Source organism: Leuresthes tenuis, unplaced genomic scaffold (genome assembly GCF_036924035.1).
Source record: "Leuresthes tenuis unplaced genomic scaffold, fLeuTen1.0.hap1 SCAF_4, whole genome shotgun sequence".
NCBI classification, from domain to species: domain Eukaryota; kingdom Metazoa; phylum Chordata; class Actinopteri; order Atheriniformes; family Atherinopsidae; genus Leuresthes; species Leuresthes tenuis.
In genome coordinates this window covers 29,189,195-29,205,693 of record NW_027325358.1, presented here as the reverse complement: position 1 = coordinate 29,205,693, position 16,499 = coordinate 29,189,195, and positions in this window count along the sequence as shown.

Genomic DNA, 16,499 nt, shown 5'->3' with positions numbered 1-16,499 from the left:
TTCGAATGCCCGAATATATACCATCAAAAGTGGAAGTGGATGTGTTCGGCTGCAAGAAGGTGTGAACGTCTGACCAAAGTTTGTAAAAAGCAGTTAAGAAAAGGTTCGAATGTCCAAGCAAACATAATCAAAAGCGGGAGCAGAGCTGTTCGACTGCAAGTAGGTGTGAATGTCAGATCATAATTTGCAAAAAGCTGATGAGAAAGGGTGAGAATGCCCGGCTATACACCATCAAATGCGGGAGCGGAAGTGTTCGGCTGTGAGTAAGTGTGAATGTCCAACCATAATTGCTGAAAAATGTTTTAGAAGAGACTAGAATGCCGGACAAGACATCATCAAATGCGGGAGCGGAGTTGTTCGGCTGTGAGTAGGTGTGAATCTCCGAGCATAGTTTGTAAAAAGGGGGTAAGAATAGGTTCGAATGCCCGAACATACACTATCAAAACAGGGAGCTGAGGTGGCTCAGCTGCAAGGTGTGAATGTCTGACTATAGTTTGTAAATAAGGTGCGAATGCCCAACAATGTATAATCAAAAGAGGGAGCGGAGGTTTTCGGCTACAAGAAGGTTTGAATGTCCGACCAAAGTTTGTAAAAAGCAGTTAAGAAAAGGTTCGAATATCCAACCAAACATAATCAAAAGCGGGAGCAGAGCTGTTCGACTGTAAGTAGGTGTGAATATCAGATCATAATTTGCAAAAAGCTGATGAGAAAGGGTGAGAATGCCCGGCTATACACCATCAAATGCGGGAGCGGAAGTGTTCGGCTGTGAGTAGGTGTGAATGTCCAACCATAATTGCTGAAAAATGTGTTAGAAGAGACTAGAATGCCGGACAAGACATCATCAAATGCGGGAGCGGAGTTGTTCGGCTGTGAGTAGGTGTGAATCTCCGAGCATAGTTTGTAAAAAGGGGGTAAGAATAGGTTTGAATGCCCGAACATACACTATCAAAACAGGGAGCTGAGGTGGCTCAGCTGCAAGGTGTGAATGTCTGACTATAGTTTGTAAATAAGGTGCGAATGCCCAACAATGTATAATCAAAAGAGGGAGCGGAGGTTTTCGGCTACAAGAAGGTTTGAATGTCCGACCATAGTTTGTAAAAAGCGGGTAAGAAAAGGTTCAAATGCCTGACTATACACCATCAAAAGCGGGAGCGGAGGTGTTCCGCTGTAAGACGGTGTGAATGTCCGACCATATTTGGTAAAAAGCGGGTAAGAAAAGGTTAAAATACCCGACTGTACACAATCAATAGGGGGAGCGGAGTTGTTTGGCTACAAGAAGGTGTGAAAGTCCGACCACGGTTTGTAAAAAGCGGGTAAGAAAAGGTTCGAATGCCCGAATATATACCATCAAAAGTGGAAGTGGATGTGTTCGGCTGCAAGAAGGTGTGAACGTCTGACCAAAGTTTGTAAAAAGCAGTTAAGAAAAGGTTCGAATGTCCAAGCAAACATAATCAAAAGCGGGAGCAGAGCTGTTCGACTGCAAGTAGGTGTGAATGTCAGATCATAATTTGCAAAAAGCTGATGAGAAAGGGTGAGAATGCCCGGCTATACACCATCAAATGCGGGAGCGGAAGTGTTCGGCTGTGAGTAAGTGTGAATGTCCAACCATAATTGCTGAAAAATGTTTTAGAAGAGACTAGAATGCCGGACAAGACATCATCAAATGCGGGAGCGGAGTTGTTCGGCTGTGAGTAGGTGTGAATCTCCGAGCATAGTTTGTAAAAAGGGGGTAAGAATAGGTTCGAATGCCCGAACATACACTATCAAAACAGGGAGCTGAGGTGGCTCAGCTGCAAGGTGTGAATGTCTGACTATAGTTTGTAAATAAGGTGCGAATGCCCAACAATGTATAATCAAAAGAGGGAGCGGAGGTTTTCGGCTACAAGAAGGTTTGAATGTCCGACCAAAGTTTGTAAAAAGCAGTTAAGAAAAGGTTCGAATATCCAACCAAACATAATCAAAAGCGGGAGCAGAGCTGTTCGACTGTAAGTAGGTGTGAATATCAGATCATAATTTGCAAAAAGCTGATGAGAAAGGGTGAGAATGCCCGGCTATACACCATCAAATGCGGGAGCGGAAGTGTTCGGCTGTGAGTAGGTGTGAATGTCCAACCATAATTGCTGAAAAATGTGTTAGAAGAGACTAGAATGCCGGACAAGACATCATCAAATGCGGGAGCGGAGTTGTTCGGCTGTGAGTAGGTGTGAATCTCCGAGCATAGTTTGTAAAAAGGGGGTAAGAATAGGTTTGAATGCCCGAACATACACTATCAAAACAGGGAGCTGAGGTGGCTCAGCTGCAAGGTGTGAATGTCTGACTATAGTTTGTAAATAAGGTGCGAATGCCCAACAATGTATAATCAAAAGAGGGAGCGGAGGTTTTCGGCTACAAGAAGGTTTGAATGTCCGACCATAGTTTGTAAAAAGCGGGTAAGAAAAGGTTCAAATGCCTGACTATACACCATCAAAAGCGGGAGCGGAGGTGTTCCGCTGTAAGACGGTGTGAATGTCCGACCATATTTGGTAAAAAGCGGGTAAGAAAAGGTTAAAATACCCGACTGTACACAATCAATAGGGGGAGCGGAGTTGTTTGGCTACAAGAAGGTGTGAAAGTCCGACCACGGTTTGTAAAAAGCGGGTAAGAAAAGGTTCGAATGCCCGAATATATACCATCAAAAGTGGAAGTGGATGTGTTCGGCTGCAAGAAGGTGTGAACGTCTGACCAAAGTTTGTAAAAAGCAGTTAAGAAAAGGTTCGAATGTCCAAGCAAACATAATCAAAAGCGGGAGCAGAGCTGTTCGACTGCAAGTAGGTGTGAATGTCAGATCATAATTTGCAAAAAGCTGATGAGAAAGGGTGAGAATGCCCGGCTATACACCATCAAATGCGGGAGCGGAAGTGTTCGGCTGTGAGTAAGTGTGAATGTCCAACCATAATTGCTGAAAAATGTTTTAGAAGAGACTAGAATGCCGGACAAGACATCATCAAATGCGGGAGCGGAGTTGTTCGGCTGTGAGTAGGTGTGAATCTCCGAGCATAGTTTGTAAAAAGGGGGTAAGAATAGGTTCGAATGCCCGAACATACACTATCAAAACAGGGAGCTGAGGTGGCTCAGCTGCAAGGTGTGAATGTCTGACTATAGTTTGTAAATAAGGTGCGAATGCCCAACAATGTATAATCAAAAGAGGGAGCGGAGGTTTTCGGCTACAAGAAGGTTTGAATGTCCGACCATAGTTTGTAAAAAGCGGGTAAGAAAAGGTTCAAATGCCTGACTATACACCATCAAAAGCGGGAGCAGAGGTGTTCCGCTGTAAGACGGTGTGAATGTCCGACCATATTTGGTAAAAAGCGGGTAAGAAAAGGTTAAAATACCCGACTGTACACAATCAATAGCGGGAGAGGAGGTGTTCAGCTGCAAGAAGGTGTGAATGTCCACCCATAATTACTGAAAAATGGGTAAGAAAAGGTGCGAATGCCAAACCATACATTATCAAAAGCAGGTGTGAATGTCAGATCATAATTTGCAAAAAGCTGATGAGAAAGGGTGAGAATGCCCGACTATACACCATCAAATGCGGGAGCGGAGTTGTTCGGCTGTGAGTAAGTGTGAATCTCCGACCATAATTGCTGAAAAATGTGTTAGAAAAGGTAAGAATGCCGGTCCATACATCATCAAAAGCGGGAGAGGTGGTGTTCGGCTGCAAGTAGGTGTGAAAGTCCAGCCATAATTACTAACAAACGGGTAAGAAAAGGTAGTATTGCCAGACCATACATGATCAAAACAGGGAGCGGAGGTGGTTCAGCTGCAAGAAGGTGTGAATGTCCGACTAAAGTTCAAATATATGAACAAAAGCGGGAGGAGAGGTCTTCGGATGAGAGTGGTTGAGAATTTCCAACCATAATCTATAAAATGCGGTGAAAAAAAGGTGTGATAGAACACTAAAAGGTGGAGCGGAAGTGTTCGGCTGCAAGAAGGTGTGAATGTCCGACTATATTTGGTGAAAAGCAGGTGAAGCAAGGTCTGAATGCCCAACCTTACATCATCAAAAGCGAGATCAGAGGTGTTTGGCTGCATGAAGGCCATAGTTTGCCAAAAGCGGGTAAGCTGCGAATGACCGACTAAATATCAACAAAAGGTCTTCGGATGCAAGTGGGTGTGAATATCCCACCATACAAGTATGGTGGAGAGGAAGCTGTGAACAGCCGACCATAGTTGGCAAAAAGCGGGTGAGAAAAGGTGCGAATATCCAACCATACATGATCAAAACAGGGAGCGGAGGTGTTTGGCTGTGACACCAAAATTAATGAAAAGCGGGCAACAAGTAGGTTTGAATGCCCAAGCATACATCATCAAAAGCAGGAGTGGAGGTGTTCGGCTACAAGAAGGTTTGAATGTCCGAGCATAGTTTGTAAAAAGCGGGTAAGAAAAGGTTCGAATGCCCAAACATACACCATCAAAAGAGGGAGCGGAGGTGTTCCGCTGTAAGAAGGTGTGAATGTCCGACCATAGTTGGTAATAAACGGGTAAGAAAAGGTTAAAATACCCGACTGTACACAATCAATAGGGGGAGCGGAGTTGTTCAGCTACAAGAAGGTGTGAAAGTCCAACCATGGTTTGTAAAAAGCTGGTAAGAAAAGGTTCGAATGCCCGAATATATACCATCAAAAGCGGAAGCGGAGGTTTTCGACTGCAAGTAGGTGTGAATGTCCAGCCATAATTACTCACAAACGGGTAAGAAAAGGTAGTATTGCCAGACCATACATGATCAAAATAGGGAGCTGAGGTGGTTCAGCTGCAAGGTGTAAATGTCTGACTATAGTTTGTAAAAAGCGGGTAAGACAAGGTGCGAATGCCCGACAATGTATGATCAAAAGAGGGAGTGGAGGTCTTCGGCTGCAAGGTCTGAATGTCCAACCATAATTTCTAAAAACCGGGTAAGAAAAGGCTCGAAATTCCGACTATACACAATCAAAAGCGGGAGCGGGAGGTGTTCAGCTGCAAATCCTTCACTCAAACCAAGTGAAAACTGCTTTGTCCTTCATATTTATCAATGTCTAGATCGACTTCAACAAAGAACAACATTGTACTTTGCAGTAAAGAAAGAGCAAATCAAAAGTTTTAGGAATCCGAGAATAAGCTTATTTTCATGAGTTCTGCACGATTATTGATTTTACTATAAATGAATGCCTTCACTCAAACTATGTTAAAACTGCTTTTTCCGTTATATTTATCAATGTCTAGATTGACTTCAACAAAGAACAACACTGGATTTTGCAGTAGAAGAAAGAGCAACACTGAAGGATCAGTAATCCGAGAATAAGCTTATTTTCATACGTTCTGCATGATTTGGGATTTTATGTATAAAATGAATTCCTTCACTCAAACCAAGTTAAAACTGCTTTGTCCTTCATATTTATCAGTCTAGATCGACTTCAACAATGAACAACATTGTATTTTGCAGTAGAAGAAAAAGCAACACTGAAGGATCAGGAATCCGAGAATAAGCTTCTTTTCATACGTTCTGCATGATTTGGGATTTTATGTATAAAATGAATTCCTTCACTCAAACCAAGTGAAAACTGCTTTGTCCTTCATATTTATCAATGTCTAGATTTACTTCAACAAAGAACAACATTGTATTTTGCAGTAGTAGAAAGAGCAACACTTGAAGGAACAGGAATCCGAGAATAAGCTTATTTTCATACGTTCTGCATGATTTGGGATTTTATGTATAAAATGAATTCCTTTACTCAAACTATGTTAAAACTGCTTTGTCCTTCATATTTATCAATGTCTAGATTGACTTCAACAAAGAACAACATTGTATTTTGCAGTAGAAGAAATAGCAACACTGAAGGATCAGGAATCCGAAAACACGCTTATTTTCATACGTTCTGCTTGATTTGGGATTTTGCTATAAAATTAATTCCTTCACTCAAACAAAGTGGAAACTGCTTTGTCCTTCATATTTATCAATGTCTATATCGATTTCAACAAAGAACAAGGCTGTATTTTGCAGTATAGGAAAGAGCAACACTGGAGGATCAGGAATCCGAGAATAAGCTTACTTTCATGAGTCCTGCACGATTTCGGATTTTCCTATAAAATGAATTGCTTTGCTCAAACCAAGTTAAAATTGCTTTGTCCTTCATAGTTATCCATGTCTAAAATGTATCAAGCATAAAGTTCCTCATATTACCCTGAATGAGAAAGAAGCATCCCTTTGGTTGAGCAATACGTTCCTTTTGCGGAGTTATGCATGATTTCGGATTTTGCTATAAAATTCATTCCTTCACACCTTTTTTTTTCACCGCATTTTATAGATTATGGTTGGAAATTTCAACCACTCTAATCCGAAGACCTCTCCTCCCGCTTTTGTTAATATATTTGAACTTTAGTTGGACATTCACCCCTTTTTGCAGCTAAACCACCTCCGCTCCCTGTTTTGATCATGTATGGTCTGGCAATACTACATTTTCTTACCCGTTTGTGAGTAATTATGGCTGGATATTCACACCTACTTGCAGCTGAACACAATCTCTCTCGCTTTTAATTATGTTTGGATATTCGAACCTTTTCTTTACTGCTTTTTGCCAACTTTGGTCGGAGGTTCACACCGTCTTGCAGCCGAACACTTCCGCTCCACCTTTTAGTGTTCTATCACACCTTTTTTTCACCGCATTTTATAGATTATGGTTGGAAATTCTCAACCACTCTCATCCGAAGACCTCTCCTCCCGCTTTTGTTAATATATTTGAACTTTAGTTGGACATTCACCCCTTTTTGCAGCTAAACCACCTCCGCTCCCTGTTTTGATCATGTATGGTATTGCCAGACGGCAATACTACATTTTCTTACCCGTTTGTGAGTAATTATGGCTGGATATTCACACCTACTTGCAGCTGAACACAATCTCTCTCGCTTTTAATTATGTTTGGATATTCGAACCTTTTCTTTACTGCTTTTTGCCAACTTTGGTCGGACGTTCACACCTTCTTGCAACCGAACATCTCCGCTTCCGCTTTTGATGGTATATATTCGGGCATTCGAACCTTTTCTTACCAGCTTTTTACAAACGATGGTTGGACTTTCACACCTTCTTATAGCCAAACAACTCCGCTCCCGCTATTGATTGTGTACAGTCGGGTATTTTAACCTTTTCTTACCCGCTTTTTACCAACTATGGTCGGACATTCACATCGTCTTACAGCGGAACATCTCCGCTCCCGCTTTTGATGGTGTATAGTCAGTCATTTGAACCTTTTCTTACCCGCTTTTTACAAACTATGGTCGGACATTCAAACCTTCATGTAGCCGAAAACCTCTGCTCTCTCTTTTAATTATACATTGTCGGGCATTCGCACCTTATCTTACCCGCTTTTTACAAACTATAGTCAGACATTCACACCTTGCAGCTGAACCACCTCAGCTCCCTGTTTTGATCATGTATGGTCTGGCAATACTACCTTTTCTTACCCCTTTGTGAGTAATTATGGCTGGACATTCACACCTACTTGCAGTCGAACAGCTCTGCTCCGGCTTTTGATTATGTTTGGTTGGATATTCGAACCTTTTCTTAACTGCTTTTTACAAACTTTGGTCGGACGTTCACACCTTCTTGCAGCCGAACACCTCCGCTTCCGCTTTTGATGGTATATATTCGGGCATTCGAACCTTTTCTTACCAGCTTTTTACAAACCATGGTTGGACTTTCACATCTTCTTGTAGCCGAACAACTCCGCTCCCCCTATTGATTGTGTACAGTCGGGTATTTTAACCTTTTCTTACCCACTTTTTACCAACTATGGTCGGACATTCACACCTTCTTACAGCGGAACACCTCCGCTCCCTCTTTTGATGGTGTATGTTTGGGCATTCGAACCTTTTCTTACCCGCTTTTTACAAACTATGCTCGGACATTGAAACCTTCTTGTAGCCGAACACATCCACTCCTTCTTTTGATGATGTATGCTTGGGCATTCAAACCTACTTTTTGCCCGGTTTTCATTAATTTTGGGTGGACATTCACACCTTGTCACAGCCAAACACCTCCGCTCCCTGTTTTGATCATGTATGGTTGGACATTCGCACCTTGTCTCACCCGCTTTTTGCAAACTATGGTCGGCTGTTCACAGCTTCCTCTCCACCATACTTGTATGGTGGGATGTTCACACCCAGTTGCATCCGAAGACCTCCGCCCCCACTTTTGTTGATATTTAGTTGGTCATTCGCAGCTTACCCGCTTTTGGCAAACTATGGCCTTCTTGCAGCCAAACACCTCTGATCTCGCTTTTGATAATGTAAGGTTGGGCATTCAGACCTTGCTTCACCTGCTTTTCACCAAATATAGTCGGACATTCACACCTTCTTGCAGCCGAACACTTCCGCTCCACCTTTTAGTGTTCTATCACACCTTTTTTTCACCGAATTTTATAGATTATGGTTGGAAATTCTCAACCACTCTCATCCGAAGACCTCTCCTCCCGCTTTTGTTAATATATTTGAACTTTAGTGAGACATTCACACCTTCTTGCAGCTGAACCACCTCCGCTCCCTGTTTTGATCATGTATGGTCTGGCAATACTACCTTTTCTTACCCGTTTGTGAGTAATTATGGCTGGACATTCACACCTACTTGCAGCCGAACACCACCTCTCTCGCTTTTGATGATGTATGGACCGGCATTCTTACCTTTTCTAACACATTTTTCAGAAATTACGGTCGGAGATTCACACCTACTCACAGCCGAACAACTCCGCTCCCGCATTTGATGGTGTGCAGTCGGACATTCTCACCCTTTCTCATCAGCTTTTTGCAAATTATAATCTGACATTCACACCTACTTGCAGTCGAAAAGCTATACTCCCGCTTTTGATTATGTTTGGTTGGATATTCAAACCTTTTCTTAACTGCTTTTTACAAACTTTGGTTGGACGTTCACACCTTCTTGTAGCCGAACACATCCACTCCTGCTTTTGATGATGTATGGTTGGGCATTCGCACCTTTTTTTTACCCATTTGTCAGGAATAATGGGTGGACATTCACACCTTCTTGCAGCTGAACACCTCCTCTCCCACTTATGATCATGTGCGGTTTGATTTTCGAAAATTTTCTTTCATGTTTTCTAGGAATTATTGATGGACATTTAGACCTTCTTGCAGCTGAACACCTCCGCTCCTGCTTTTGATCATACCTTGTCAGGAATTCGCACCATGTCTTACCCGCTTTTTACAAACTTTAGTCGAACATTTACACCTTTTTGCAGCCGAACACCACCTCTCTCGCTTTTGATGATGTATGGTCCGGCATTCTTTCCTTTTCTAACACATTTTTCAGCAATTATGGTCGGACATTCACACCTACTCAGAGCCGAACACCTCCGCTCCCGCATTTGATGGTGTATAGTCGGGCATTCTCACCCTTTCTCATCAGCTTTTTGCAAATTATGATCTGACATTCACACCTGCTTTTGATAATGTATGGTTGGGCATTCGCACCTTTTTTTACCCATTTTTCAGGAATTATGGGTGGACATTCACACTTTCTTGCAGCTGAACACCTCCTCTCCTTCTTATGATCATGTGCGGATGATATTCGAAAATTTTCTTTCATGTTTTAAAGCAATTATTGATGGACATTCAGACCTTCTTGCAGCTGAACCACTCTGCTCCCGCTTTTGATGGTGTATAGTCGGGCTTTCGAGCCTTTCCTTCCCGGTTTTTACAAATTATGGTTGGACATTCAGACCTTCTTGCAGCCGAACACCTCCGCTCCCTCCTTTGATCATACATTGTCGGGCATTAGCACCTTTTCTTACCCGCTTTTTACAAACCATAGTCGGACTTTCACATCTTTTAGTAGCCGAACAACTCCGCTCCCGCTATTGATTGTGTACAGTCGGGTATTTTAACCTTTTCTTACCCGCTTTTTACCAACTATGGTCGGACATTCACACCTTCTTACAGCAGAACACCTCCGCTCCCTCTTTTGATGGTGTATGTTCGGGCAGTCAAACCTTTTCTTACCTGCTTTTTACAAACTATGGTCAGACATTCAACCCTTCTTGGAGCCGAACACATCCACTCCTGCTTTTGATTATGTATAGTTGGGCATTCGCACCTTTTCTTACCCATTTTTCAGTAATTATGGGTGTACATTCACACCTTCTTGCAGCCAAACACCTCCGCTCCCTCTTTTGATCATACATTTTCGGGCATTCGCACCTTTTCTTACCCGCTTTTTACAAACCATGGTCGGACTTTCACACCTTTTAGTAGCCGAACAACTCCGCACCCGCTACTGATTGTGTACAGTCGGGTATTTTAACCTTTTCTTACCCGTTTTTTACCAACTATGGTCGGACATTCACACCTTCTTACAGCGGAACACCTCCGCTCCCTCCTTTGATGGTGTATGTTCGGGCATTCAAACCTTTTCTTACCCGCTTTTTACAAACTATGGTCAGACGTTCAAACCTTCTTGTAGCCGAACATATCCACTCCTGCTTTTGATGATGTATGGTTGGGCATTCGAACCTACTTGTTGCCCGCTTTTCATTAATTATGGGTGGACATTCACACCTTGTCTCAGCCAAACACCTCCGCTCCCTGTTTTGATCATGTATGGTTTGACATTCGCACCTTTGCTTACCCTCTTTTTATACTGATTGCTCAAGATTAAGTTGTTCTTTCTCAAACTACAAAATTTTTTTAATTGTTGAAACTTGATTTGAAGTGGATAAATAAGGAAGACAAACAGTTTTAAGTCAGGCTGATAGCAATTAATTTTATAGCAAAATCTGTATTTCGTCATTTGTCGAGAGATGCTTATTGCTGAAGAAGTTCTTTCTCATTCTACAAAGTACAACGTTGTTTATCATTGAAACTTGATTAGACATGAATAAATATGAAGGACAAAGCAGTCTTAACATGGTTTGAGTTAAGGAATTCGTTTTATAGGAGAATCCGAATTCGTGCATAACTCGTAAAATAGAGCTTATTTTCGGATTCCTGAAGAATGAGTCTGGTTCTTTCTCATAATACAAAGGTTGTTGTTTATTGTTGAAACTTCATCAGACCGTTAGATATAGTCGGACTCACCTCGACGCACGGCTTGGGATCTGGAACCAGTACTCTTGAGAGGGGTTGGACTCTCTTCCACTCTGGAGTTGCCCGTGGTGAGAGGCGCAAAGCAGGTGTGGGCATACTTATTGCCCCCCGGCTGTGTGCCAGTACATTGGGGTTTACCCCAGTGAACGAGAGGGTAGCCTCCCTCCGCCTTTGGGTGGGGGGACGAGTCCTGACTGTTGTTTGTGCCTATGCGCCAAACAGCAGTTCAGAGTACCTACCCTTTTTGGAGTCTCTGGGGGAGGCACTGGAGAATGCTCCTACCGGAGACTCCCTCATTCTGCTGGGGGACTTCAATGCTCACGTGGGCAATGACAGTGAGACCTGGAGGGGTGTGATTGGGAGGAACGGCCCCCCCGATCTGAATCAGAGTGGTGTTATGTTGTTGGACTTCTGTGCCAGTCATAGACTGTCCATAACGAACACCATGTTCAGGCATAAGGGTGTCCATATGTGCACTTGGCACCAGGACACCCTTGGCCGCAGTTCGATGATCGACTTTGTGGTTGTATCATCGGACTTGCGGCCGTATGTCCTGGACACTCGGGTGAAGAGAGGGGCGGAGCTGTCAACTGATCACCACCTGGTGGTGAGTTGGCTCCGCTGGTGGGGGAGGATGCCGATCAGACCTGGCAGGCCCAAACGTATTGTGAGGGTCTGCTGGGCGCGTTTGTCAGAATCCCCCGTCAGAAGGAGCTTTAACTTCCACCTCCGGCAGAGCTTCAACCATATTTGAGGTGGGGGACATTGAGTCCGAATGGGCCATGTTCCGTGACTCCATTGCCGAGGCAGCTGGTCGGAGTTGTGGCCGTAAGGTGGTCGGTGCCTGTCGTGGCGGCAACCCTCGAACCTGCTGGTGGACACCAGTGGTGAGGGAAGCCGTCAAGCTGAAGAAGGAGTCCTATCGGGCCTTTTTGGCCAGTGGGACCCTGGAAGAAGCTGATAGGTACCGACGGGCCAGACGGGCCACGGCTTCGGCGGTTGTGAGGCAAAAACTCGGGCCTGGGAGGAGTTCGGTGAGACCATGGAGAACGATTTCCGGACGGCCTCGAAAAGATTCTGGTCCACCATCCGGCGTCTCAGGGGGGGGGAAGCGGCTCACAGTCAACACTGTTTACAGTGGGGACGGGGCTTTGCTGACCTCAACTAGGGATGTTGTGAGTCGGTGGGGGGAGTACTTCGAGGAACTCCTCAATCCTACCAACACGTGCTCGGAAGAGGCAGAGTCGGAGAGCTTGGAGACGGGGCCTCCCATTTCTGGGGCTGAGGTTGCCGAGGTGGTTAAAAAGCTCCTCGGTGGCAAGGCCCCGGGGGTGGATGAGGTCCGTCCTGAGTTTCTCAAGGCTCTGGATGTTGTAGGGCTGTCTTGGCTGACACGCCTCTGCAGTATCGCATTGACATCGGGGACAGTGCCTCTGGACTGGCAGATTGGGGTGGTGGTCCCCCTCTTTAAAAAGGGGGACCGGAGGGTGTGTTCCAACTATAGGGGTATCACACTCCTCAGCCTCCCTGGTAAGGTCTATTCGGGGGTATTGGAGAGGAGGATCCGTCGGATAATCGAGCCTCGGATTCAGGAGATGCAGTGTGGCTTTCGTCCTGGCCGTGGAACAGTGGACCAGCTCTATACCCTCGGCAGGATCCTGGAGGGTGCATGGGAGTTCGCCCAACCAGTCTACATGTGTTTTGTGGACTTGGAGAAAGCGTTCGACCGTGTCCCTCGTGGAGTCCTGTGGGGGGTGCTCCGGGAATATGGAGTGCCGGACCCCTTGATAGGGGCCGTTCGGTCTCTGTATGACCGGTGCCAGAGTTTGGTCCGCATTGCCGGCAGTAAGTCGGATACGTTTCCGGTGAGAGTTGGACTCCGTCAGGGCTGCCCTTTGTCACCGATTCTGTTCCTAACTTTTATGGACAGAATTTCTAGGCGGAGCCAGGGCGTTGAGGGTGTCCCATTTGGCGACCTCAGAATCGGGTCTCTGCTTTTTGCAGATGATGTGGTTCTGTTAGCGTCGTCAGGCCGTGACCTTCAGCTCTCACTGGAGTGATTCGCAGCCGAGTGTGAAGCGGCTGGGATGAGAATCAGCACCTCCAAATCCGAGACTATGGTTCTCAGCCGGAAAAGGGTGGAATGCTCTCTCCGGGTCGGGAATGAGATCCTTCCCCAAGAGGAGGAGTTCAAGTATCTCGGGGTCTTGTTCACGAGTGACGGACGAATGGAGCGGGAGATTGACGGGCGGATCGGTGCGGCGCCTGCAGTGTTGCAGGCTCTGCACCGACCCGTCGTTGTGAAGAGGGAGCTGAGCCAGAAGGCGAAGCTCTCTACTTACTGGTCAATCTACGTTCCCATCCTCACCTATGGTCACGAGTTGTGGGTAGTGACCGAAAGAACAAGATCGCGAATACAAGCGGCCGAAATGGGTTTCCTCCGCAGGGTGTCTGGGCTCTCCCTTAGAGATAGGGTGAGAAGCTCAGTCATCCGGGAGGGGCTCGGAGTAGAACCGCTGCTCCTCCGCATTGAGAGGAGTCAGATGAGGTGGCTCGGGCATCTGGTTAGGATGCCCCCTGGGCGCCTCCCTGGGGAGGTGTTCCGGGCACGTCCCACTGGGAGGAGATCCCGGGGGAGACCCAGGACACGTTGGAGAGACTATGTCTCTCGGCTGGCCTGGGAACGCCTCGGGGTCCCCCCGGAAGAGCTGGAGGAAGTGGCCGGGGACAGAGACGTCTGGGTTTCTCTGCTCAAGCTGCTGCCCCCGCGACCCGACCCCCGGATAAGCGGCAGATGATGGATGGATGGATGGATATATCCTCCACCAACCAGACTTACAACCCCCGACTAGGGTAGCAGAATTTCTAAGCATCTGTACCCCAAAACTACTATCAAAAATATATAAATTATTGTCTAAGATAGATGACACAATGTCTCTTCCATCCTCAAAATGGGAGGCAGATTTATCCATCAGTTCTGGTCATAGCTTCTAACCACAAATATGTTTGAACACCTTCATAAAGACTCGAAATCCTAATTTACAGCTCATACAATACAAAATCCTTCATAGAACACACTATACAGGATGGGTCTAACACACTCAAACATCTGCTCACATTGCACAGATAACACACCTGATGATTATGCACACGCTTTGTGGTTTTTCTGCGCCTGTCCAGAAGTTCTGGCTTGAAGTCTGTGAGGACCTATCAACATGGCTAAAGTGTAGCATCCCTGCATGCCCCACACTGTGCATACTGGGTGACTTAGACAACATCAACATGGAAATTAACTCAGCACACATGGTTGTCACAGTGTTATGTATCGCAAAGAAAACTATTCTCATGAACTGGAAAGCGAAGAACAATCTGTGTATTAACCAGTTTAGAAATTTTCTTTTAGATTATATTAGCATGGAAACAATGTCTGCCTCCTCAAAACATCAATTGGCTGAATTTCATTCTCTCTGGTCCCCTCTGATTAGTTTTATCACATAGTGGTGGTGGTGGGTTGCTGGGTGATGGTGGGTCTCAGGCCCGGGCTGCTGCGACTGGTGTGACCGGGTGGTTTGTTTGTTTGTTTTTTGATGTTATTTGTTTGTTTTTTGTAGAGGTCCTCCTGGGTGGGGTTGGATTGAGTGGGGTGGGGCGGGATGGGTACCTTCTGGGGGTACAGTAGCTCCCGGAATATGGTCGCTGCAGGCCCCGAGCCTGGTGGACATCAGGCCCTCCTACCCATTGTTGGCTCCCAGGTAGCGGGGATGCCTATTGCAGCCAGTCCCTGGCTGCCCTCTCTGGGGGAGAGTAGCTCCCCCGGTATATATCCCCATACCCCTCTCCCTTCTGGCTCCTGTACACAGCACACACTCACACATGAAGGGTTTTGGGGGCGTGTGTGTTCGGTGGGGTGTAGTGGATGGGGCCACGTAGGTGGTCCCCTTTGGTTGCACTCTGCAGTTCCCTGCCCCTGTTTTAATTACACCTTAGACATTACTACTTATCAAACACACTCACACACACACATTAGGTCTTGGGGGGTGGTTACACTGAGTGGCATCTGGTGGGCGGGGCTCTTTGGGTATGTAGGCTGCCCAGAGTGCCGCGCTCCCAGTTCTACAAGTTTGGCTGCCCCTCAATTTTAATTGCTCACTATTAGAAAATATTGAAGAGCCAGAAGGGTGAGGGGAGGGGTCTTCTTCGCACACCCCTGCTTCCTGGTGTCTGCTTGGGGCAGGAGGGGCCAGGAGGATTAATTAATTGTTCTGCTGGTTCGGGGTCTTTGGTGGCTGGGGGGTTGCTGGCCTCCTGGTGTGCCCGCTGCACTACACCCCAGCAGAGTCGAGGGAGGTAGGATGTGTGGATGTGTGGATGTATGGGACGTGAAAGTGTGTGTGGTAATGATTGGGCCTGGATCTGGGACTTGCTGTCGCCTGGCCTGCCTGTGTTTCTCCCGATGGGGCATCAGCGTTGCCTCTCCCCACTGCTCGCGACTTCACCCACCTGTGGGCACGTCTTGACTCCCAGGGCACTTGGCCAGGGGCGCTGGGGCAGGCGCTGACCCACTTTGTGGCTGTCTGGGGCGCTTGGCCCTCCTGGGTATTGGGTGGGGCCTCTGCCGGGGGGTTAGGGGGCGCTCGGGCTCCTGGGGCCCAGGTCCAGTGCACGGCCCATGTCTGGGCGGCTGGGGCCTGGCGGGGTCGGTGGGCTGTTACCCCTGGTTCCCGGAGTGCCTCTGCCCTATGCTTATGGGGGCTCTTTCCGGGGGCTTCCTCTGCAGTCTTCTGGGTGGATGCGTGGTTGCCCCTGCAGTGGGCTGCCTGGGTTCTGTGCTCTGTGGGGGCTGCTGGTGGCCTGGGTCTTTTGGCCCTCTCTGCCTGCTTCTGATTGCTTGGGGGGGGGGGGGGGGGGGGGCTGTGGATTGTGGCCCTGTACGCTTATACACTCATAACTAAGCACGGTTATCATGTAGGTCCTGTGCCATGGGTGTTGCATGTTCTCACACACACACACACACATTCATTAGTCCAGTAGCATGGTCACTAAGCAGTTGATGTATTATCATGTCGTCTCAGGTCATCTATATCCACAGCTGTGTTGTATGCGATTGCCGCTTCTTGTGCTGGTTTTTGTTTGTTTGTGTGTTTGTTTTTTCTCTGCTTGTCTGCTTTCAGGTGCTCCTGGTGGCGCTAAGGCTGGATTCCCCTCATAGGCCATGGATTGTTGTCTGTTTTGTTTTTTACAGGTGTAGCAGCTGGTTGTCTGGTTTTTGTTTCTATTTTTGTTCTGTTTCCTCTTCTTTCCTCTTCTTCTTTCCTTGTCCCCCGGTCCGGTTCAGTTCAGTTCATGTCATATATTGTAAACAGAAATAAATAAATGGGCATCAAGGGGAG